This window comes from Ictalurus punctatus, chromosome 20 (assembly GCF_001660625.3).
Source record: "Ictalurus punctatus breed USDA103 chromosome 20, Coco_2.0, whole genome shotgun sequence".
In the NCBI taxonomy this organism is placed as follows: domain Eukaryota; kingdom Metazoa; phylum Chordata; class Actinopteri; order Siluriformes; family Ictaluridae; genus Ictalurus; species Ictalurus punctatus.
This window is the reverse complement of record NC_030435.2, coordinates 18,081,798-18,105,226: the sequence shown is the minus strand read 5'-3', so window position 1 is coordinate 18,105,226 and position 23,429 is coordinate 18,081,798. Positions and strand designations below refer to the sequence as shown.

The following is a 23,429-nucleotide window of genomic DNA, read 5'->3' as shown; positions in this document are numbered from 1 at the left end:
CAGCTGCTACATTTTTATTAACATTACATTTCCATAATCCTGTGTGTGCAGTATTCTCATAACATTATGAAAGAAACAGTATATGTTTTTAGAACATTGTATGACATTATTTGTGGAATCTTACAACCTAAACTTACTAATATTACTGAACGTTCTCTGCGAACTGGGATGTAGCTTTACCTCACGAGCAAAAGCTCAGATTTATTTATTTATTTTCGGAAGTGATTGCTGTGATTAACAGCAGCAGCTTATGAACATAGATTTTGGTGGAGTAGGACAGCATTAATAACAACATAGGCTCAAACAAAATGAAGTCAAGAGGCTATCACACTTGACGAACGCTTTAGGCGTAAGATTTAATAGAAGAACCGTAAACAAGCAGTTGAGAGTCGAGAACACGCAGTCATCCAGAACACAACCTAGCAGCTCAGGCTACGTCCACATTAATCCGGATAGGTCTGAAGACTGCATTTTCTTTTTAAAATGCTCTCCGTCTACGCTGGCGTTTTCAAACATTTTCCGAAAATTGCCTGAAACACTGAAACTTCTTTAAACGCTTACGTCCCTACACTGCGTAGGCGCAAAAAAAAAAAAAAAAAAAAAAAAGAAGTTTGGCCTGCGTCATTAATCTTTAACGACGCTATCAAACTGGATAGCAGGCGCAGCAACTGCGGTACAACATCGTCCACCATCTTGTTTGTTTTGAATTGACTGCGTCACATGACTAAAAATACGTCACTGTTTTCGAATATCTCCGTTTTCTCACGAAAACAGCGTTTTCAAATTTATCCACTTGGGAGGGCGTTTTTGAAAAAAGCTGTGTTTTCGCCGGACAGAAATACTGTCTCAGTGTGGACGGAAGGCCAAAGTGTAAAGAGAAAGATTTATCCGGATTCATTTGGACGTTGCCTCGTTTTGAGTGGTTTTAGTGGGTTGACAAGTTTCAACAAAATTTTGAGCCCGACTACAAAAGTCCTGAAACTAGCCCAAAAAATTGAGCATTGAAAAAGGGAGACAAGACAAGAGTGCCGGAACTTACACTTTGCTTTTTTGTGAACATTTCTTAGATTTAATTGTAATTATTTACTATAATACAAGATCTTGGACGCTGCTGAGTTTCTTAGACTAGCTCAATCTTGTCTGCTGCTCCTCCTCCACTGCAACGTGACCATGGGGCAGAATGATTCCTGCCACAATGGGACTCTTCACTGAAAAAATGGGAATATGTGGTCGGTCAGGTTTAAGAAAACATATTACATAAAGTTTACAAAAAAATAAGTTTCTCATAAAAACATGATTTAATTGCTTATACTAAATGTAATTTAACGACGTTTCTAATAACAAGATAGAAATATGTAGAGAGTGTGATCGGTTCACGTAATATTAACGTGATCCAATTATGTTCTAAAATCTTGTGAGGATGTTAGCGCCGAGGAGAAGAAATAACTAGTATTAAATGAACGTGATTAAACCGCATGTGGTAGAATAGTGAAACGGAAAACGTCGCAGTCTCATAACGCCAGCGCTCTGGGTTTGATCACGAGCTCAGTGAGAGCCTGCGTTTGGTTTTATTCAGGGCTTTGAAATTACATGATCAAATTATGTTGGATGTACGAAAACAAATGCTGTTAATGTAACTCAATGCAAGCTCGTGGACTTGATGGACCCATTTGAATTCAGTTAAACTAAATTCAACGAGCTTTTTTAAAAAAGCGTATTTAGTGCTTGTTGCAGTTCCCATTTATGACCACAAGGTGCAATAATAATAATAACAAATAAATAAGCTTTTTAAAATCTTTTGGTCAATTGGTAAAATGTATGGAGATGTGAATGAGGACGTCATTAACATTTGTTAAAATGGTAGGGCTCTGCATCACCTGCCCCTATGGATGAGCTAACACTTCGGTCTGCTCGAAGGTCATTCGTTACTTACCTGATCATATGGACTGATGTTATAGAGGCAGTCCGTCCAGCATTTTGCAATCGCAGAAATGAACGCAAAATCAAGCAAACTCCGCAGTATGCGCAGGAGCTTGCAATTTTCCGCAGGTTTGGGCCAAGACGTGTCATGTGACATCATCACAGCATTCATTCAGCCAAAGCCCTCTTTGATTCAGTACAGCTAAAAGGTCTCATTTACCAACAAACATCCGCAAAAAAAAAATCACAAAGAACTCTTCAAATTGCATCGCAAACATTGTTCAAAGTTTGAAAAAGCCGTAGCAAAATCAAGCATTTTTGGCCGCAACAATAAAAAAAAAAAAACGCACCGGCCTCCTATATGGACTGTAGAATTAAATAAATATATTGTGTATATGTATTGTATATACTGTATGGCTAAATAATAAGCCATACAGTATATACAAAAAAAAAAATTATTCCAGAGCTTACATTTTATACTGAGCAGTTGAGGGTTAAGGACCTTGCTGTAGTTTGAACTCAGGGTTAAGGACCTTGCTGTAGTTTGAACTCATGACCTAACTCATGACTCCTGGATCAGGAGTCCACTACCTTAACCATTAAGCTTTCACTGCTGCAAATGAGCCTGAATGGGTCTAAAGATAGAATCCCTCTGCTGAGCCACCATGATAGGCTTACCAGGAGTGGGGTTTGAACCCACGAGGACATTTGTCCATTGGATCTTAAGTCCAACGCCTTAACCACTCAGCCATCCTGGTTATAGACAAGGTTAGCTAGTATACTGAATGTTAGCTAGCTAGCTTACCTTTACGACATCCAGAATTTGTATTTAAAACGTTTAATAGTTACTTCAATATTACCATCCATGTTACCTATTACATAGACAAAGTAGGTTAGCTAGCTAGACCAGCTCATGAGGGTGGAGGTAGCATTTGAATACAGTTTCGTTTGTTTAGGAAATTCAACAATATTCATGTATCCTTCTTATATGGACTGAACACCTAGGACTGAGTTTCCATTCCATTCTGAAACCATTTAGAAAAAATTTTAGAAAAAAAGCTGCAGCAAAATCAAGCATCTTTGGCCGCAACAATCACGAGAAACTCTGCAACTCTGCAAATCCTGTTTGTACTGGTTTTTTAGAAACTTGATGTAGATAGCAACAGTACTCAAGCAGAAGGAGCTTGGGATGAGTCAGTTACCTATAAGGCAATGGTTAGAGATATGCATGGTAGTGTTCTCTGCTTCTCTGTAGTCAGATCATCCTATCGTCAGCCTGTGAGATCGCCGATACACGATATTGTCACGCGCGGGGGTGGGGTAGTAGTTATATATCTAATTTATTTACCCATTTATCTGCTTATTTATTGACATGTTTATTTGCTCGTTTATTTCATTCTTTTATTATTCAGTTACTTATATTATCTCAGGAAATGACGCGCGGTAAATGAGAATCGTTGTGCGTCATTTTGCAAGCAAAGATGGAGTTGGTGGTGAAGAAAAATGACACGGCACCTATTTGGCAATATTTCGGACTCCAAAGGCAAAGTTCCCAAGTAATATTTCCCAAGTTCGGGGAGCGAATGAGGAAGCTAGAGGCAGGCTTGAAACAACTCAAAAGGTGCTTTATTCTTTTATTTTCACTTTTCAGCGGTTCTACTTTATACACACACACACATGCACGTGCACACGCACACACACACGGCTCAGTGCTGGTCGACTTTCTCTCTCTCTCTCTCTCCCATTTCTCCGGGGGTCTCTCTCCGGAAAGCACAGCGAGACACAAACAAATCACTTTCCCCTAATTACACACATGTTAGAATCCTCACGCGTTACCTGTCGGTTCCTCCCGCACCCCCTCCATTCACAGCCGACGCTCCAGCACACCCCCGCTGCCATAAATACATTCATGGGAAAACGAGCCAAGTATCGTCTTGACATATTGTCAAAGGCATCACCTGATATCATCATCTATCGGCACAGCACTAATGTATGGTTAAAGTATGTATACAGTACCTAATAAACTGGAAAGTAAGTGTATAGAGTTAAAGGGCTCAAATCATTTTTTTTATTCATTTCAAAAATGTAAAACCCCAGAAACCTCAAATTCCATCATTGTGTGGGGGTGTGTGTGTGAGACTACGTTTACATGGACAGCAGTAATCTAATTACTGACCTTATTCTGAGTAAGATAATAATGTGATTAAGGTGTTTACATGAGTCGCTTTTAGAATACTCCTTTCATGTTCCCATTTCACATGTTATAGGACATAGATCGATTAACAGCACACGTCATTACGTCACCGCACCACGCCGTCCGACGTCCATCCAGAATTTCACGTATCGACATACAGTTCGTCTTCGTTATGGAACCGTATACAGTTTCGGCTGTTTCATTTTTAATTTTACGAAAACGTCAAGTGCAGTTAATTATTAGTCGTGCTATACATGCAAACAGATGACTACTTGAAGCCGTGGGCTGCGTCCCAAACCGCATACTTACCTACTCTATAGTAACCAAAATACATGTATCTCGCCTACTATATAGCAAGTAAGTACGCGGTCTGGGACGCAGCCGTGCTCTCTGGTTTGCCGTAAAACGGTTGAGCGCTGCCGTGTGTGTACGTGTCCTGTCACAAAATGCGGTGAAAACTCCCACATGATGTTAATAGTGTGATTAAGGTGTGTACGTCTGTAACGCACGTCGATAATTCGACTAAAACAGGAATACTCCACACGCCTTAATTCCATTTGTGTTTACTCCGAGTATGACTTTAATCGGATTAAGGTCATCAATAATCGCTGTTTACATGCTAGTTTCTTAATCAGAGTATCATCTTAATCAGAGTTAATATCAGAATATTGTTGTCCATGTAAACGTACTGTGTGTGTGTGTGTGTGTGTGTGTGTGTGTGTTAAATTCAGAGTTTTTTCTCTCCGTAGCTTTGTAATGGTTTGTAAAGGTCAGTAGGGGAGGCGCTGATCGCTGTTCTTGATTCCACTTGCCGTTTGTGTTTCCTGTTTGGATTAGGTCAGCTCCACATTGAAATCTGGCCCGTCAGTCACTGTGATTGACAGAAGTGTTCCAAAGGTCAACTAGCTCCGTCATTACACTCTCGCAGACACACTCATACCAACACACATAAAGAATCTGCATGCTCTTTGATTGGATCATTTCTTGATAAGGTTATTGTATGTGTGCGTGCTGTCCATCAAAGGCCAGACGTACACACTCATACACACACACACACACACACACACACACACACACACACACACACACACACACACACACACACACACTGTCCTGCATTCCTTCTGCACCATGGCCTCGTGATTGATGTCACTAAAGGCATTAGATGACTGCGGGACGCGCCGGGCCAAAATGACAGGCGATTACTCATTTTGCATAATTGAATCCTTAACACCAATCATAGACGTCTCGCTGTGGAAACGCGCCTCCTGGAATATCTGTCGCTCCCAACCCCCTTCTTCAGCATCGGGCCCGGGGGGACGGGACTGCATGCTTAAATAACCCAGTTTATACAGAGAGGGGGGAAGGGGGGAAGGGGGGGGGGGGGGGGGGGATGAGAGAGAGCGAAAGACAGAGAGAGAGAGAGAAAGAGTATGTGAGAGTGTGATATAGAGGCTGAGAGGGTGTGTGAGAGAGAGAGAGAGAGGGATGCGCCGGTGTGAAAGATGATGAGACGGAGAGAAAGGGGATGAGACTGAGAGGAAGCGATAGAGCTGAAGTGTGATGAGAGAAAGAGAGGAAGGACAAGAGGGATTGAGGGAATGTGAGAATGGAAGAACGAGGACGTGAGAACGCAAGAGAGAATGAGAGAGCGTGAGATGAACAGAGCGAGACGAGCGAGGTGTTTTAAGAGGGAGAGAAAGACCGAGATTGTGAAAGTGAGAGCAAATTAGAGAAGAGAGCTGAGACGAAAACAAGAGAGAAAATGTGAGGGTGAGATCAAAGGAAAGAGGGAAAGGGATGGGGGGGGGGGCTACGACAATGAGAGATGATGACATGGAAAGACAGAGGGATGTGAGAGAGAATGAAAAAGATAGATAGGATGTGAGAAAGTAAGGAAAATAAGAGGGAGATTGATAAAGAGAGATCAAGAGCTGTGAGAATGAGAGAGAGAGAGAGAGAGAGAGAGAGAGAGAGAGGAGATTTAGGCATGAGAAAAGAAGAGACGGGGTGATAGAGTGATATGGGGATGTGACAGAGATGTGGTGAGAAACAGGGATGACGGGGAGCCAGTAAGACAGGGGATGAGAGAGAAACAGGGTTAGAGTGAGACAGGGAATATGATGGAGGGAGAGAAAAAGGGTGAGGGTGAGAGACAGGATGCGAGAGAGAAAGAAAGAGAGAAAATATGATAGAGGGAGAGAGAAAAAGTTAGGGTGAGACAGGGATGAGAGAGAAACAGGAAATGAGATAGAGGGAGACAGACAGGGTGAGAGTGAGACAGGAGGTGACAAAGGCAGAGAGAAAAGGTGAGGGTGAGACAGGGATAAGGGAGAAACAGGTTGGGGGTGAGACAGAATAAGATACAGGGAGAGAAATAGGTTGAGGGTGAGACAGGGAGATAAAAGAGAGAGAGAGTGACCAGGTGAGGCAGGGGATAAGAGAGACACGGGGTGAGGTGAGACAGGGATGAGAGAGAAACAGGGTTAGAGTGAGACGGGTAATATGGTAGAAGGAGAGAGACAGGGTGCGAGCGAGACAGGTGAATAAGAGAGGAAGAGAGACTGGGTGAGAATGAGACATGAGATGAGAGAGAGACTAGGTGAGGCAGGGATAAGAGAGACACAGGGTGAGGGAGAGACAGTTATGAGAGAGAAACAGGATGAGTGTGAGACAGTTAATAAGATAGAAGGAGAGGGTCAGGGTGAGACAAGAATGAGAGAGAGAGACTAGGTGAGGGAGCAAAAGGGATGAGAGAGAAACAGGGTGAGAGTGAGACAGTTAATAAGATAGAAGGAGAGAGACTAGGTGAGGGAGAGACAGGAATGAGAGAGAAAGAAGGTTTGAGTGAGACAGTTAATAAAACAGAAAGATTGAGACAGGGTGAGAGTGAGACATGGATGAGACATGGTTGAGATGTGAGAGAGAGACTAGGTGAGGGAGAGACAGGAATGAAAGAGAAACAGGTTTGAGTGAGACAGTTAATAAGATAGAAAGAGAAAGACAGGGATGCAATGTGAGAGAGAGAGACTAGGTGAGGGAGAGACAGGAATGTGTGAGAAACAGGGTTCGAGTGAGACGGTTAATAAAACAGAAAGATTGAGACAGGGTGAGAGTGAGACATGGATGAGATGTGAGAGACTAGGTGAGGGAGAGACAGGAATGTGTGAGAAACAGGGTTCGAGTGAGACAGTTAATAAAACAGAAGGAGAGAGACAGGGTGAGAGTGAGACAGGGATGAGATGTGAGAGAGAGAGTCTAGGTGAGGGAGAGACATGAATGAAAGAGAAACAGGTTTGAGTGAGACAGTTAATAAGATAGAAAGAGAGAGACAGAGTTGAGATGTGAGAGAGAGAGTCTAGGTGAGGGAGAGACAGGAATGTGTGAGAAACAGGGTTCGAGTGAGACGGTTAATAAAACAGAAAGATTGAGACAGGGTGAGAGTGAGACATGGATGAGATGTGAGAGACTAGGTGAGGGAGAGACAGGAATGTGTGAGAAACAGGGTTCGAGTGAGACAGTTAATAAAACAGAAGGAGAGAGACAGGGTGAGAGTGAGACAGGGATGAGATGTGAGAGAGAGAGTCTAGGTGAGGGAGAGACATGAATGAAAGAGAAACAGGTTTGAGTGAGACAGTTAATAAGATAGAAAGAGAGAGACAGAGTTGAGATGTGAGAGAGAGAGTCTAGGTGAGGGAGAGACAGGAATGTGTGAGAAACAGGGTTCGAGTGAGACGGTTAATAAAACAGAAGGAGCGAGACAGGGTAAGAGTGAGACAGGGATGAGAGAGAGAGTGAGACAGAAAGAGTGAGATAGTGAGTGAATGGGATAGAGAGAGTGAGACAGACATACCAAAACAGGAAGTTAGAGAAAGAAGGAAAAGCCTCAGTGCTCCTCGGAGTTTCGAACGCGCGTAATCATTAAGAGCACATTCGACTGCTCGTCTCATTCAGCCCCGGCGTGAGCAGTGTGCGGGACTCGCTTCTGCATTTCTCTCGTTTGTTTCGATTATTATGCGTGCATGAGCCATGTGTACGACCGGTGTGTAATCTGTATTTTTTAGAGGAGCCTCCATTCTTATAAGACGTGCCTGCCTTTTCCTGAAAGAGATGATGTTTGTTCAAGTTAGCATGACTTTTAAATGATCAAAGGTTTACGGTGACCTCTGGGTCATTTAGTCAGACAGCGAGGAGACAATTAACATCAAACCGGCCGATTAAAATGCAAATGAACACTGTCTGTTCATGGTCCATAAACACAAAAATGTGATTAATTACCAAAACGACCATAAAGGACATGCTGATTGGTGGAGAATGAAAAGAGTATAGCTGACACGTTTGGTTAACCTTTCAGCAGTGTATTTAGGCTAGCAACTTTTTTGTTATATATAGCAGGTTTCACTTTGTCTTCCTGGGTGCCGTGTATGGTACGTTGACTCGGATATATATAATGAATGTTTGAATACTTTTTTTTTGTATTATTAGTTTTTATTATTAAGGTTATTATTACTGGTTTCCTCTCTCTCTAATCCACCCTCATTCATTCTTCCGTTCGTATTGCTGCTGGAGCCGTACCTAAACAATCCATCCATCCATCCATTTTCCATACCGCTTTTCCTACACAGGGTCATGGGGGTGCCTGGAGCCTATCCCAGGGAACTCGGGGTACAATTCATCTGAGGTTGGGTGCCAACCCATCACAGGGCATGCAAGCTCTGTGCACACATGGCAGAGGCAAGATTCGATCCGCCAACCCCAGAGGCATGAGGCGAACGTGCTAACCACTAAGCCTTACCTAAACAATCATTTGCACAATTTAATGTGGCTACAGTGTATTCAATCGAGGTCAAGAAATCCATCCATTTTCTGTACCGCTTATCCTAGACAGGGTCGCAGGAGCCTATCCTAGGGCACAAGATGAGGGACACCCTGGATGGGGTGCCAATATAGCGCAGGGCACAATCACACACACTCATACAATCTTATTCACACACTACGGACAGTTTAGACATACCGATGAGCCTGCAGCGCATGCCGTTGGACTGGGGGAGGAAACCGGAGGGATTCAAACCCCCTACCACGGAGGTGCGAGGCAAATGTGAAACTATCCAAAAAAAAATCCAATCATGTTTTGTTCGTAATTTTATCCATATACGTAAAATTCGGTCCTTGATTCACACTAAGCCGCAGTTTCCTCTGATGTCCTCTGTGCCAAAAAAAATCTTGAAAGGGATGATACTATTAAATAATAGTCACATTTCTGTATTTAATATTGACCACAAATGGTCTTTCATAGTTTTTTTTTTTTTTTTTTTTACCCAAAACGTGAATTTCAGTGTGACATATTGGACTTACCGGACTTACCGGACTTAATGCTATCCTCGCTAGCACTGATATCAAACTCCACCCCTTGTGTGTAATGCGGCGTTCAACTGAAGGTCGTAACTCGTAAAACCTCCGACTAAGAAAAACCAAAGAACTCGGAATTCCTATTCGGAAACTTAGGGAAGGGGCTCATCAATCCCCGAGTTCAGCAAGTCACATGACATCAGATCAGCAAGGCTGCTCACAGCATTACCGTTAAACAAAGCAGCACGTTATTTAAGTTTATATTCAAATACGTTTTTCTATACACCGATCAGCCATAACAGAACGTGAATAACGTTGATTATCTCGTTACAGTGGCACCTGTCAAGGGGTGGGATATATTAGGCAGGAAGGAAGCAGTCAGTTCTCGAAGTTGATGTGTCGGAAGCAGGAAAAATGGGCAGGCGTAAGAATCTTATCGACTTTGACAGAGGGCCAAATTGTTATGGCTAGACGGCTGGGTCAGGGAATCTCCAAAACGGCAGGTCTTGTGGGGTGTTCCCAGTATACAGAGGTAAGTACCTACCAAACGTGTTCCAAGGAAGGACAACCGGTGAAGCGGCTTTAGATCAATCGATATACGCTTGTGAAATCTTTAACACTGATAATTGATATTTTAAAGTAATTCATATTTTGAGGGTTAAGGGCCTTGCTCAAGGACCCAACAGTGGCCCAGTGACCCAGCAGGTTGGTAGCGCTGGGATTTGACCGTACGACCTTCTGATCAGAAGTCCAACCTCTTAACCACTACAGTTCACTGTTTTGAGGAGAAATTTACATCACAGTCATCACAGCTTGTTCCTACTTTTTTGGTCCTAGCTGATGTATTTTTTCCTGCTTTGTAGCTCGGAAGTCAAATATGGCATCATTCAGAGCTCTGAATTCCCATTTGCGAGGTATGTCCGATGCAGCATAACTGTCCGAGATCGGAATACTGATGCGTGTGATCTCAGTATGAACTCCCTCTACATGGCCCTTTGTGTATAAATTGTTGTTTCTGAAATACCGAGTGATCACAACGAACACACACACACACACACACACACACACACACACACGGATTATAAAGTCCCTAATGTATGCTTTGTGCTCGTTTTTATCAAACCCCCCCATACACTGGAGAATTGGTAACGCTGATGTTCCTTGCTATGCTACTTGCGAGAAATGTGGCGAGTCTTGTGTCATATAATGAGATAAATTCATCCATGTATTTCAGCTGTGTGTGTGTGTGTGTGTGTGTGTGTGGGTGTGTTGGCTCTCAGCATGCTGTCACACGCTGAAAGGACAGCCTGCTGTTAGAAGCTCCCTCGGCCTGGGTTAAACTACAAACACAAAGACTCTGAAACCGCTCTCAGCAGGAACACCAGCTCTTACACACAAACACACACACACACACATGCATACACACAGATACACACAATCTATTTGGCAGGCCTTTGTTCATCTCCATAACAGCCATGCTCCGGAGTATAGATGTTCATTACTTCACATTTTCATAGAAGCCTCATTTGTCACTTAAAAAGCTGATTTTAAGAAATCGATTGGTTTCGTCTGTTCAGTACATATCTCTCTTCCTGTGTGACTATGTATTTGACATGTGTGATATGGAGATGTGACAGAGATGTGGTGAGAAACAGGGATGACAGGGAGCCAGTAAGACAGGGGATGAGAGAGGTAGAGAAAAAGGGTGAGGGTGAGAGACAGGATGTGAGAGAAAGAGAGAGAGAGAGAGAGAGAGAAGGATAAGAGAGACACAGGGTGAAGTGAGACAGCGATGAGAGAGAAACAGTGAGGGTGAGACAGGGATGAGAGGTTAGACTGAGACAGGTAATATGGTAGAATTAGAGAGTCAGGGTGAGAATGGGACAGATGAGGAGAGAGAGAGAGACTAGGTGAGGGAGAGACAGGAATGAGAGAGAAATAGGGTTAGAGTGAGACAGTTAATAAGATAGAAGGACAGAGTCAGGGTGAGAGTGAGACCAGGATGAGATGTGAGAGAGACTAGGTGAGAGAGAGACAGGAATGAGTGAGAAACAGGGTTAGAGTGAGACAGTTAAGAAGATAGAAGGACAGAGTCAGGGTGAGAGTGAGACCAGGATGAGATGTGAGAGAGACTAGGTGAGAGAGAGACAGGAATGAGTGAGAAACAGGGTTAGAGTGAGACAGTTAAGAAGATAGAAGGACAGAGTCAGGGTGAGAGTGAGACCAGGATGAGATGTGAGAGAGACTAGGTGAGAGAGAGACAGGAATGTGTGAGAAACAGGGTTAGAGTGAGACAGTTAAGAAGATAGAAGGACAGAGTCAGGGTGAGAGTGAGACCAGGATGAGATGTGAGAGAGACTAGGTGAGAGAGAGACAGGAATGAGAGAGAAACAGGGTACATATTTCAGTACATATCTCTCTGACTGTGTATTTGGCATAGATAGTTTTCTGAACATCTAATCTAAAAAAAAAATAAATAAATACTCACATGGTTTTATTTAATATTGATGTATTAAAGTGGCAGTTTTACCAAAATGAAATGTGAATATATTTATGGAGTGTAAAATGTTAACTTTCTTAAACAAGTTTGAATAAAAAACTTGATGTGATGATGCTAATCTCCCATTAAGCTTCACTTACATGTTAGCAACATTAGGGTAATAACTCCTCAAGAAGCAAACATCTTAACTCATCTGGACTAAGTGGAAAATTGTTAACATTTCATTTTTGGGTTTTTCTTTAAGAGTTTTCCATTAGCTTGGCGTTTCCTTAAAGTCCCCATGAAATCAAAATTGAAGTTATGTGGCTTTTAGTATGAATATGTTGGCCTTAAAGTTATCTATAAGCTCCGAAACAATGATCAAATTGGCATTACGAAGATACACGGATCAGCCTTAACATTAAAACCACTGACAGGTGAAATGAGTAACATTGATTATCCCATTACAATGGCACCTTTCAAGGGGTGGGATATATTATGCAGTAAGTGAACAGTCAGTTTTTGAAGTTGATGTGTTGGAAGCAGGAGAAATGGACAAGTGTAAGGATCTGGTCCAACGTTGGCTCACCAGTGAATCGGTGACAGGGCACCCAAGACTCATTGATGCGAAGGCTGGTCTGATCCCACAGAAGAGCTACTGCAGCACAAATTACTGAAAAAAATCATGCTGGCTATGATAGAAAGGTGCCAGAACACATTGTAGCTTGCTGTGTATGGAGCTGCGTAGCTGCAGAGTGGTCAGAGTACCCATGCTGACCCCAGTCCACCACCGAAAGTGCCTACAATGGGCATGTGAGCATCAGAACTGGACCATGGAGCAATGGAAGAAGGTGGCCTGGTCTGATGAGTCACGTTTTCTTTTACATCATGTGGATGGCCGGGTGCGTGTGCGTCGTTTACCTGGGGAAGAGATGGCACCAGGATGCACTATGGGAAGAAGGCAAGCCGGCGGAGGAAGTGTGATGCTCTGGGCAATCTTCTGCTGGGAAATCTTTGGTCCTGGCATTCATGTGGATGTTACTTTGACACGTACCACCTACTTAAACATTGTTGCAGACAAACCATATCCCTTCATGGCAACGGTATTCCCTAATGGCAGTGGCCTCTTTCAGCAGGATAATGTGCCCTGCTACAGTGCAAAAATTGTTCAGAAATGGTTTGAGAAACATGACAAAAAGTTAGACAGGTGGTTTTAATGTTATGGCTGTTCGGTGTATATTCACTCAAAATTTACAGTCTGTCTCCACCAGCAATACGGATCAACAATTTTGATGATATCATTCTGCACCTCAGGTTCTGCCCAATCAAATGCTCTCTAGAGTCTGACGTGTCCCGCCCACAACATTATAAAAAGCCATGGCACTAACTGTCAATTAAGACTTAGCCCGGGCTGTGAGGTTAGCTAAACACTGTTGGCTACTTAAAATGTAGGAGGAGCTACTCAATATGCCCCGCCCTGACTTCCTGCTTCAGTGGAAATAACATCAACGGATCAAATAATGTTACATGTTTCAAGGCACTTCACGGGGACTTTAACTGCACACGCTTCCCACCTCTAAACCTCAGCACAGAAAGGTAAAGACGAGACACTTGTTCTTCCGCGCCTTCCCATGCTCGTTTCTAGCGCTGTCCCTCCAACACTCAAACATTAATGCTGTTTGCTTTCAGCGAGGGCCTCATTTCCCATGTATAAAAATTTATGATGACATTTTCTACATTCCATAAAATATTCATAAATGTCATTAGTAATATCGTTCATAGATCATTTAAATTGATCTCGGTGTCTGTGCGGGAGTACCGTGTGGATGTGCGGCGATCAGAGCGAGAGAAAGACTCGCGCTCGTTCAGCTAGCGAGAGAAAGAAAGCCAGACATCGAGTACGGCAGAGGCACGGCACAGCAAACATTGGATGGAGTGCAGTGAAATGCAGTTTTAAGCATCTGCTCTTTTTTTTCTTGTTGTTCGTTTTTTTTTCTCCAGCTTTCATGCTGTTTTTAATCGAGCTGTTATAATTATTTACAATATATAGTTATGGTTCTAATGAACATGTGATCTTCGGTGGCGTTTATTTCATCTTGGAATTCGAAGTTAACGTTTTGGTTTAAGCTTCTTTCATCGAACATGCTGGTCTTAATGGTTTCCTACATCACCCACAATGCTGTCGATAGTGGCACCATTGGGATTTAGCCCTTGCTTTATCTCTACCTAAAGAGAGCGATGCAGCAGGGCTTTAGTCCTTTAATCTGATCAGCTCTCTCACCTCCTCGTCTGTACACTCTGCGCAAACAGCACCATTGTCCAAAGCAACATTCTACGCTAATAACCTCAATCAGCACAATCGTGCTCATCGTCACGTACAAGCCGAGTCACTCAGTGAGTCACAGAGCTGCACTGCATTCTGGGACTTTTGAGTCCAGTGTATGCTGTCTTCACTACTTCTATGTTGAATTTCTCAGTAATGACATTGAACATCGTTGGAAAACAGTGAAAGCTGGCTGTTATGCCTCATGCTGACTGATTGACATAATGCAAGCTCACTAGGATGCGAATAAAAGTTTTTTGCTGGATTAGTCTAGATTGATTTATATTGGCTCACATAAAGATTGGGCGCCTTCACACCTATTAGTCCATTGGCCGAGTCCGAATCAGAGGGATGTAAAAAAAAAAAATCATGTTTTCATTGGTGAGAAATATGGCAACGGAAATCAGCACAGAGCCAGCGCTGAATAAATGATTAGATAATAAGTTAAGTAGCTACTTTAAAACATTTTTTGTAACTCATCAATTTCGCATCACTTATAACTGCATAACGCTTATATCCATTTACTGTGCATGAGTGAAAACACAAGAAGCTTTGGCCTGCTTCAATTCCTTCAGGCACTTATTTAATTTCCATCTCTTTGAATTGATGCATCAATGTCGAGAAAAAGAAAATTTTTTTTTAAATGGATAGGTGAAGAGGTAGAGTTGTCCATCATCTCTGTTTGTTTTGAGTTGAATGGGTCACATGACTGAGTCACATGACTAAAAATACCTCATTGTTTTTGAATATCTCCATTTTCTTTTTCCTTTTTTTATCCATTTGGGACAGCGTTATCATCTCACTGTGGAAGGAAGGCCAGAATTTATCCGGATTAATGTGGACGTAACCCTAGATGTAATAAACTTGAATGAATTTTATTCACAGCAGAAGCAACAGAGATAACTTAAAACACACTTTAAGATTTCTCTTCATGCACTTGGGCCGATCCAGGGTCGAATCGCTTTCTCACTGCTGGAGTTTGCTTGGAACTAGACCGAGATGACCTTGCTCGAGTTTGACTGCGGTTTTCTCTCATCTTTTCTGCATCTTAGGAAAGGTTCATTAATAACATTCACTATGGTTGAAATGTAGAATTGCCAGTAACATCAGCAAAGTTTTTTTTTTTTCCCAGAAGTACATTTCCGTGTTGATATGAGAAGAAAAAGCGGCTCATACAACACACACACTGTAATCATAACGATGCTCTTAGCTGTCTAGCCAACTTTTCAAGGCGCTAAAACATTTTTTTGACATAAAATGCCTCAGATTAAAGCCTGTCTGTAGACACTGACCCATTAGCTGAAATCAGTCAAATGGCTGAATCGGTTGCATACACAAAGATCACATCATATTTCACAATTTACTTTTGTACCAGATAGAAATAAATTGAAAGCTATGCACTCCTTAAATCTGAATAACATTAGCTTGCTATTAAATCAGCTAGCTAGCACTGCCCTGAGGAGCTAATCACTGGAGTATGCTAGCTAAACAGGAAAACAAAACTTGCTAGTTAATGCTGTAGTAGCATAAAGTAAATAAATAAAGCTAGAATATGGCTTGCATTGTGTTATCAGAGTAGCTAAACAGAAATGGCTAAATAGGTAACTGGCTTGGTAGTTAGCAACTGTAACCCTGTAATATAAAACAAGCTGCATTAGCATAACATTAGCTAGATAGCTAGGTAGCTCAATGGCATATACTAAACTATATTACTGCTGAGTATGCTAAGTATGTGTTTTGGTACTTTATTACATATCATTACCTGGGAAAGTGAATGTCCTGAGAGAGTAAGTGCAACATCATATTTTAAATATTAATATTAATATTAAATGTGTCTTAAATACATTTTTAAAGGCACACTACTTTCATTTTTCACACTTTTGCAGGTGAAAGATTCATACAAACGCTACAAAGGATGTACCCTTGAGGGCCCCACACCAAAGTAGCTTTTCAACAAGTAGAAAGTGGGATACGTGTCTGATTTTATTTCCGTGTCAGTATGTAACTTCTTTGGCATTTTGAATACTGCGGTTGAGACCTTGCAATTATAATATATACGACCTATTACCTCACTGACATTAACTTAAAAAACGGCAAAACGAACATGTTCCGTGCTTTCCAAAGGTCATATCGAGTTTCATTATGGTATTAATATGAGTATGATAATGGTGCAGTTGCACTATTGTACATGGCAGTTATTGTGAAATATGGCACTCTGACATTAAGATATTCTGTAGCATTTTAGTCAAATCATAATACACTCCCAAAGTCTTGAGAGGTTAAAGGCGTCCATTGCTCGCTCTCTCGCTCTCTGTCCCCCCCCCCCCCCCCCCCCCAGAGAAACGTGACCCAGGGATGGTGTCTGATGCAATTACAGTGAAACTGATTGAAGGAGAGGTCAAATTATCACAACGATGATTGTCCTTTGCCTGAACGGGGAGCGTGACATTCTGCTGTGATTAAAGTGTCAGAAAGAAAGTGACAGAATAGACAGACAAGAGGAGATGTGAGGAGCGAAATAGGAAGAGACTCTGGCTCCTCTGAGCTGAGGGGAAAAAAGCTTGCTCTGTGCTGTACTTTCTGATTAAAATGTCATTCCTCATTCTTAAACTTTGGCTTTTTGTCCTTGATCAGAATTTGGGATTTAGGGCTGGAGTGCGCTAGCAGCACCCGGCCTCTGATTACTCTCCTTCTTTCTCACCTGCCAGTTCTGAGTACTCCACCCAATACACCGCAGCTGGCTATCGCATGTCCCCAGGACGTACCCCTCCTCACCTTTACCTTCCGTTTTCCCTCTTTCGCTCTACCTCACCCACAGATTACCATCCCACCAGCCCCGTGGATTCTCTGGATTCCCAATAAAATTACATATACTCATACTTGGTCTCCCTCGTGTTTATTTCATGTCTATTTTATAAACAACACAGTTTGTGCCAGAACAGGTGTGTATTCACATTTGCACAATTTACTGCCAATCAATTCACTTTACAATTACTGAAGCCAAGTGAGTGTGTGGATAGAGACAGTATGGACTCTGAGGACATACATCTAAGACTGCGTTATTATATTTATCATATTATCTTTAGTCTTGTGCAAATCCCAGATACTTCTTACATCTCCCTGATGCACCTGATGTTTTTGGGTTGAGGATGTGGCTACATCTACACTCATGTGCGTAGTTCACATCATATTTAATGTTAAAGGTGGATTAGTTAAGATTCGGTCTCCTAATCTTAACTATTGGACCTATTATGGTGCTTTTTACAAAATGTATTATAAGTCTCAGGTGTCCCCAGAATGTGTCTGTGAAGTTTAAACTCAAAATTCCCCACGGATCATTTATTATACCATGCTGAAAATGTCCCTTTTTGGGTGGAAGCAAAAACATGCTGTTTTTGTGTGTGTCTTTTTAAATGCAAACGAGATGCTGCTCCCTGCCCCCTTTCCAGAAGTGGGCTGTGCCTTTACAGCTCGTGCTTCGGATACTACGGCGAAGGATCCTTTACAGCTCGTGCTTCAGATTCTACAGCGAATGATCCTTTACAGCTCGTGCTTCAGATTCTACAGCGAATGATCCTTTACAGCTCGTGCTTCAGATACTACAATGATACGCACAAAACGTACACAGTTTTCAAAAAGACAATCACCTCACTGTACTGTGCGTAATAAAGGTGCATTATGAATTATACAGACAGTAAGCTTTTTCGCTTACTGACGACATAGCTCTGGTCTCCGTGAATACAATCAAAGACAATGGTGACTTTAGCCGCTTTAGCTGTGGAATCTGCTAACCAGCACATTCGGAAAGGCGATTTGCAAACATTCACAAAATATAAAGTGCGATATTTACATCTTTTGGATGTGAAGCTGGAGCACAAATAGTTGGTAATGATCCATGCTTGAGAAGCAACCTTTCCACAAATCCTGTTTTGTATTGGCCCTCGTTCACAAAGCAGTCTGGTGTAAAATGATTCGCACATATATACACGAATTTAGCAATTTTTGGGCCACATTTCCTTTAAAAATAAAAAAACACTGTGTCTTCAGTGGCTCTGATGCCTGGAGTACATTTGTAAGTCGCTTTGGATAAAAGCGTCTGCTAAATGAATAAATGTAAATGAATACATGTACATGAAGACTCTTATGTACATTTTTACAGCCAAGAACAGGACACTTACAACGCTTACGAAGCTGAGACATTCCTCTCATCACTAGTGTTGGGTCTGAGTCCACCTTTGTCAAGTTCGAGTCGAGACCAAGTCCTTAACCAATCGAGCCAGAGTCCAGAAGGGGACTTAAGTCCGAGTCCTTAAAGACATTGCAATGCAAATCCAGAAACCACAGTTCTGAAAACACACCGCTATTTGGCCACAGGAAAAGAAATTCAGTGCAGATGAACTGGGAAGCTCTTAATCACCTGTGTGTCAAGCTTTACATCAAACACTTAATACCCTCCCTAGACTGCACATCATCTGGCAGCTCATACGGTTTCCTGTAGCAAATATAAAGCCATGGTCACTCTGGGATACAGTCTTTTAATTAAGAATGCTGTTTGAGTCAATACTCCAGGTAAACACTTTCCTTTAATGAATTCACAATGAACCAGATGTATGGAAATGCAAATTTCAGTTCCTCTCACTGGTTTCATGAATACGTTTTAACAAGTCAAGTCAAGTCAAGTCGCTTTTATTGTCATTTCAACCATATACAGCTGCTACAGTTCAATTCAATTCAATTCAGTTCAGTTCAATTTTATTTGTATAGCGCTTTTTACGATGGATATTGTCTCAAAGCAGCTTTACAGAAATATATACACACAGGATACAGAGTTTAAGTGTGTGGATTAATCCTAACAGCACACAGTGAAACGACGCAACGTTCCTTCAGGAACCGTGGTGCTACATGAAACAACATACTGACCACATGAAACAACACAGAAGTAAATAAGACCAGATTTCTACATAAAGTGGCTCAAGGTCAGTTTCCAGAACCTTCGCATTATCTGTCCCTCAGTGGTGGGATGAACTTCCAACCTCAATCTGGACTGCAGAATCTGTCACTATCTTCAAAAAAACAGCTAAAGACCTCTGTAAACACCTAATTTACCCCTAAAAATTAAATAATAATAATTTTAAAAAAACCTTAATCTGGCTCTTACACCTCTACTCTGTGCATTTTGCTTCTTCTAGAACACAATTAAAGATCTTGTATAGTAGCACTACTTGTATTGTTCTCCGCCTGATATATCACGTTGCTTGTTTTACCTCATTTGTAAGTCGCTTTGGATAAAAGCATCTACTAAATGAATAACTGTAAATGTAAATGTAAAGTGCACGTTTCAGTTTAACTACTGAAAACAGCAACAATGGGCACAGTAAGTGATAGTGTAGCACTGACCGGTACACAATTCTCGTGTGGAAGTGTCCGATATAACAGGTAGTGCAAAAAGAGTGCAATAACAATATAATAAAAATGCTGTGAATGTAAACATAACATACTATGACATAGTATTCAGGAGAAACTACAGGTATTCAATACCTAGAAACTATCTGGGATATTTCAGTGTTTTTGTAGTTTATATTTTATAGTCCAGTTATGGTATTTTCATCCTACATGTTCCCATTCACTCCCTGGTGCAAAGTGTCAATACAAATGGAAGTTGTTGCAAACAGGGAAGCCACTCTGTCTGCCCCCCCCCCCCGCCCCCCCCCCCAATGTAATACATTTTGTGCTTCAGAGCGTGCAGATGGAACGCTCTCACAAACCTCACGTTATCTTGCAATCGGAAAAACGATGCCTGATATTTGGGAACGGAATCGTGTGAGACAGGTATGGGAGGTAATTATACCAAATCATTTCGATGACAGACTTTGGCTCAGGCATTTCAGAATGACAAAAACAACATTCGAGATGCCGTGCGATGAGATCGATCCGCTGGTTAGTCCAGTTATGCGACACACCGTGCCCCATTTATTACAGAAAAACTTTCCTGAGCCAATTACCCAATCATGTGATTTGTCGAGGCGCATCAAGGAATTTATTCGGTAAATGTTATTCCTCCGTAGTTTTTGCGCTTGTCTTCTTATCGAATAAAAAAAAAAAACGATCCGCTTCAATTGAGTTCTTTGGGAAATCTTATTCGCGTCCGGTGTTTCCATCCAGCGTTTAAAAAAATAATAATTATGCATAAAAATACATGGGTGGAAACATACCTAATGAAACCAGAAGGAGTTTGTGTGGTGAAAGTAGGAGGCCATGTGGTGATGGTGTCATTTCCTACAGTGAACAGTGACAGCATGCAGCAACATTGTAAGAGCTTCAAGGTTTGATTGAGCTTTTAGTCGACTCTTTTTTTTTCCTTTTCTTTTTTTTTTGGAGCTGAGATGGAATTTTCCATTGTGTTTCATGGGAATGTTTTCAGAAAAGCTCAAATAAACGTCTTCTCAAAGAAAACTTTTGTTTGTGGAACATCCGCCATACTAGTCCCTTAGTAAACTGCTAGTATAGAAATGATAACACATCAGAACGAGTGCATTAATATGATCAAGTAGCCACCACTTTTGTCAGAGCTGCTGTTATAGAACATGACTCAATACCTTCTGACCAATCAGAATCAAGAATTCGACAGCGTTGTGGTATATGCGCTTCTGCATTTGGTTGTAGTCTGTCTTCGGTCTTCTCGAAAGTGGGAAAATGTACACTTTATCATTTGTGGATGTGCGCACACACACACACACACACACACACACACACCATTTCTGAGTGTTTATAGTGTAGTAGGTTACATCTCCACTACGCTGCACTGTCTCGGAAACACATACAGAATATACCCATCATACCTAAACGTATTCATGAATATCCCTAAACGTAATCTCATTTCTTCTGAAATTAAAGCGAAAACAAACACCAGGCCTGAATTACGTACAGCCGATCATGTCATGTTCCCTTCGCTGGGAGATGAGGCATAATACTACACAGAGGGAATTCATTCCTCACACTCATCGTGCGTGTGATTGCACCCACCCTCACCAAATCATGCACATTCGAACACACTTGCAAATTTAACATTCGCAATCACCCACACACACACACCAAACAGCCAGAGAACGATTCTCTCTAACACACATATACACAAGCCCATAATACTATGTGTGTGTGTGTGTGCGCTGTTAGTCACGTTTTTCTTCTTCTTGCAATCCAGATGAATTCAGTTTGCAGGCAGAAACGTTAAGATGCTGGAAGCAAACATGCCGTTCTGACTCTGGGAACAAAGCCAAGCTCTCAACTACTCTATTTACTGTGCAATCTCAGTACACAATTACAACCATATTTCTCCAGCGTGTATCAAACAAAGTCTTGCATTCCTCAATTTTATTGCAAACTGTCCCAAATTATATACATGCATACCTACATGCATAGATACATATGTATATTAGCGTGACCGTATGTCCTCTTTTTCCCAGACATGTCCTCTTTTTCAGACCTTAAAAAAGCGTCAGGACGGGATTTCTACATTTGAGAAAATGTCTGGGATTCTGCTTTAACTTCATTATAATGTGCTTATGGTCTAATATTGCATCATGTGTGCACATACTTGCATTGCTTTAACCCCTCTCTGAAATTCCCGCCTTCTCGCACACCAAGTGGTCGATTATAAAAGGCTTGCAGCAACTATTGGCCAAATTCCTGCCTCTCCACCATTAGCCTCCTCTCAGCGAACGCGTGAAGGTGAAGCGCTGTTGTGTACGGCGTCAAACAGTGGCTTGACAATAGCAGCAAAGGACAGCTGTCCTGAGTCGAAACAATGCCCATGGCCATATAAGATCATTTTAAATTTCATGTTATCACGTTGCTTCGTATTACACGGTCATTCAAATGTGTAAATGATGGCAGAAGGTACACTCGTAGCATCTGATATTTTATTTTATTCCATGGACATTCAAAAGAATGCTAATTTATGCTAATAGTGTGTCTTCTTTTGCACAAACTTGTGGAGTCCATGCCAGCTCGAGTACACACTGTCATTAAAGCAAAAAGGGAACATAACCAACTCGGAAATTCATAACTTCCATAAATATTTCAAAGATTCTACTTTTCACTCAAGTTGTTGTCAATAATATAATTTGTAATGAAAATTGTTGCATTAAATTAGAAAATAATGCAAAATAGAAGCATTGTGTGTGTGTGTGTGTGTGTGTGTGTGTGTGTTACCCCTCATTCCATTTGCGTTCAAGATATATGATCTTATATTAGATATTAGGGATATGCAGGATGATTTAACAGCCTTTGTTTGTGTGAAGTATCTACTATATGCAGTTCACTGTCTGCTTTTTGCTCTTAATGGTGTGTACATAATAGGGTATGTTATAGTTAGCGCTGTTAAGTCTATGGAAGTGCAGTCTTGTACCGAGCCAGTGCTAATGCGCTAATTGTAATTTTTAATTCACACACCATAAATCCACATCTGTTCAGCTCCGTTTATTTGTCTTAGTCATAACGGTTGCGTGTAGTAAGTACTGTTCTGAGCATGTCTGAAATGATGAGGTTGAATTTATGGATAGGGTGCTCCCTTTCCCGCTATGCTCTCCTCTAGTGTATCTCCATTCATTGTTTTTCTTTTCCTTTCCACTTTTATTCCCGTCCCACTTGACTTTTTTATGTTTATCTTAGTCCCATCCCCCTTTTCTTTCCTTCTTACATTTATTTTACTTCCCTCCCTTTCTTACATTTGTTTGACTCCCTTCCCCATTGTTTATATTTTACTCCACTTTCCTTTCCCTGCTTACATGTATTTCACTCCTCTTCATATTATTTGGCTGATGCTTTTATCCAAAGTGACTTACTGAGACAGTACTTACTATGACTTACTGAGACAGTACACAACTGAGCACAACCTTGAGCACAAACTCACAACCTTCTGACCAGTGGCCCAATGCCTTAACCACAGAGCTACCACTGCTCTTTCCTTTCCTTTCCATTCCTTTCCTTTCCTTTCCTTTCCTTTCCTTTCCTTTCCTTTCCATATAATTCCTTTCCTTTCCTTTCCTTTCCTTTCCTTTCCATATAATTCCTTTCCTTTCCTTTCCTTTCCTTTCCTTTCCTTTCCTTTCCTTTCCTTTCCATATACCTTTCCATATAATTCCTTTCCTTTCCTTTCTGTTCTT

At 41.5% G+C, this 23,429-nt stretch overlaps 1 protein-coding gene and 1 non-coding gene across 2 annotated transcripts in view; one reads left to right on the top strand and one right to left on the bottom strand.

Moving 5' to 3' along the window:
• Positions 1-23,429, top strand: part of LOC108280171 (CUGBP Elav-like family member 5) — a 230,960-nt gene that overhangs the window by 63,621 nt on the left and 143,910 nt on the right. The window lies entirely within an intron of this gene.
• trnal-uaa (transfer RNA leucine (anticodon UAA)) lies at positions 2,596-2,678 on the bottom strand. Its single transcript has one exon. It is a non-coding gene; the product is annotated as a tRNA-Leu (tRNA).